This window comes from Macadamia integrifolia, chromosome 5 (assembly GCF_013358625.1).
Source record: "Macadamia integrifolia cultivar HAES 741 chromosome 5, SCU_Mint_v3, whole genome shotgun sequence".
NCBI classification, from domain to species: Eukaryota; Viridiplantae; Streptophyta; class Magnoliopsida; order Proteales; family Proteaceae; genus Macadamia; species Macadamia integrifolia.
This window is the reverse complement of record NC_056561.1, coordinates 11,943,466-11,946,451: the sequence shown is the minus strand read 5'-3', so window position 1 is coordinate 11,946,451 and position 2,986 is coordinate 11,943,466. Positions and strand designations below refer to the sequence as shown.

The 2,986-nt window shown below is 37.4% G+C and overlaps 1 long non-coding RNA gene across 1 annotated transcript; it reads right to left on the bottom strand.

The window, feature by feature from the left end:
- Positions 1 to 936: 936 nt before the first annotated feature.
- Positions 937 to 2,388, bottom strand: LOC122077802. Its single transcript, XR_006139961.1, has 2 exons — positions 1,947 to 2,388; positions 937 to 1,867 (listed from the first exon to the last, which is right to left on the bottom strand). It is a non-coding gene; the product is annotated as an uncharacterized LOC122077802 (long non-coding RNA).
- Positions 2,389 to 2,986: the final 598 nt, after the last annotated feature.

Genomic DNA, 2,986 nt, shown 5'->3' with positions numbered 1-2,986 from the left:
GGGGGGGGGGGATGTGGAGATGTGGGGATGGTCCTTGGTAGGAGACTGAATTAGCAGCAGCAATGGCTGTGACAGAATGATAGTAATAGGATTTTAGTGGTCTCCAACCCCATGTAGTTGAGATAGGGTTTACTTGGTTTGTTCTAGATTCTTCCCCTCCTTTCTCAGTACTCAGTTGTATCAGTAAATTTCATGCATGGTTTCATTTTATTGGCAGTCCTAGTGATAACCTCCTTGCTTAACCAGAGTACAAGCCATCATTTATTGGAGTAATAACACGAAGCATCAAATACCTTCTTATCGAGACTGATAAACACTGTATATTCACCTCTGCTAATAAATAAGAGTATCCTGTGCACAAGGTCCCACTACCGCAGGGTCTGCGAGGGGCAAATGTACTCATCCTTAACCCCTGCTTCGCAGAGAGGTTGTTTCCTTGGACAATGTTTCTTTCCTTTATTAGATGGAATGCTAGTTTGAATGGTGCTGTAAATTGTTGCTGCTTAACTAATCTTTTTTTTCTTTTTTTCTTTTTTTTTGGGTAGAACAGTTAGCCCTTTTGATAGGTTTTAATTATTTTTTTGCCTATAATCCAGTTTGCGGATTACACATTTATTTTTTTGTAGATCTCTCAATCAAGGCCATCTTGGATCCTTTCTCTGATTTTTCGGATCAGCATATAAATATGAGCAAGAGTGGCCTCTTTTTCAGCAAAAACGTCGCCGCTCACAAGAGGGTTCACCTTTGCTCCCTTGTGGGAATCAAGAAAATTTCCCGAGAAACTATTTATTTAGGGACCAATCTCCTCCATCCTCAGTCTCATGTTGTAAAACATACCGTTGAGAGAGTGGATAGAAGATTAGAAGTTTTGAAATCCCACTTCTTCTCTTATGCGGGTCGGTAGATCCTCAAACAATTGGTTCTGCAATCCATTACCTCGTACCTCATGTCATGCTTTGCATTCATTCCCTCAAACAATTTGCCGACAAATTGATTCTGTGTGCTCGCAGTTCTGGATTGGAGCTAGTCACAAATTTTCTACACAACAAATAGTCCTAAAACCTTGTAGAAGTGAAACCCATCAACGAAAAATGAATCCTCTACAACCCTTAGACCTAATGCCTTCATTTTTCCTAATGTATACGATTTTTATTTTCATTTTTGTTTTCCTTCTGAAATAAAAAGAAAAGGAAATGCTTCTAATAAAGCAAGACTTTCATTTTGACTCTACAAGAACCTGGCAATTGATTGAGAAGCTGAGCATGCTAAAATGCTGATTGTACTGAAGATGAGACCAAATTGATCCAGAAGAGAAGCCTACTGAGCTTTAACTTGTGACGCATTCTTGGAGAAATGATTGTGTATGATTTGTAAAAACGATGGAAAATCCTCAAGGCTAGTCTCCACGTCTCCATTCACATTCCCATGCAAATCCAAAGAGAAAAGTGGGGGCAGATCCTTCTGGCCAACAACATCATCATCCAGAAATACCACCTTCTCCAGTAAGGGATGTATTTCTGGGATGTAAAAGCAGAGTTGATTCACGAAAGATATATACTTAGTATTCACCTTTTGAGTCTTGAGGATCATTAAAGTAGTAAGCCCTTGCCTCTGCATACTGGAGCTGCCTTAGAACTGGAGAGTAAGACATTCAACCAAGAGAGCTGGTACAGTCTTTGAAGTCGTTACCAAGAAACCATGCCTGCATTGCTCCATAGCTCATCTTATCTGAGACAATGTGGAAGAATGACACAAGCCTTGGCAAGTATCATTTGTTCACCTAATTGCCTCGCAAATGATGACTTAATATTTCTTCAGTAAAATTTAAGCTTTCATGTTGTTCGAGTTCAATTTGTTCGTTCTTCTCCTGAAGAAGGGACAACCAAATGTTAGTGATAGTATAAAATATATTACTTTCAGAAACTAGATAAGAAAATAGGGCATACCCAGTGCACAAGGCCCCCACGACTACGGGGTCTGGGGAGGAGCAGATACTCTGAAGAATTCATATTTGAATCAATCTACATAAACGATTGATTATTTACAAAGTGTAAAGAAAGCTAAACCAGAACCAAAGAAGAAGAAAGGAGAGCAAGAGAGATAGAGATTGGGGAGGAAGGCTTGTGCAATAGATAATTAACAATCTATCGTCAGCCAGTCTCTTTATATTAAATCCGAAACAATGACATACTTTTGAGTAGAACTCTAAAGATATAATATGAATAGGACTCTAAAACATAATTGTAACAAGAGCCTAATGTCTAGTTACAACAGGAAAGTCTAACCAACAAAGATTACTTGTAACAAATACCATCTCATGGTATTGAGGTCTATGAACACAAATAGACCTACAACCGACACATACACTCTAACAAAAAGAAAAATCCTTGAAATATTCAGGATATTAAACATGGTAACACATCCTTCTTGGTATCTAAAATTTTTCAGGGCATACATTTTTCACATTTTGTTTTTTTGGTAAAGCATACATTTGTCACATTGACAGGCATGTAATACAGGGAGAGAGAGAGAGAGAGAGAGAGAATTCAGTTTTGATTGTAGGTTTGATATGTCATGAAAAAAGTTCAGTTTTGATTGTAGGTTTGATATGTCATGAAAAAAGTATGGTATACGCAATAGAACTTTCAGAACAAACAGATATTATGAAGATTATAGCATGTATCACTTCAATTCTTGTCAGTCTTCGCAACTCCTTCAAACAATGGCAGAAAAAAAACAAAAAACAAAAAACAAAAAACAAAAATCAAAACAAAACAAAACAAAACAAAATTAACAGCTTCATTTCCTTTTAAAAACAAATTGTCGTCTCAGTGTGGCACTGAGGCATCACATTTAAACAAGGGCCCCTTGAAAGGGGACATAAAGCTTTATTGATAAAATCTAGACCAGGAAGTTGAGCATATTTCCAGGAGAATTGATGAATATATGTACAATCATCTTTGCTGCCCGTACTCTGATCTGATAT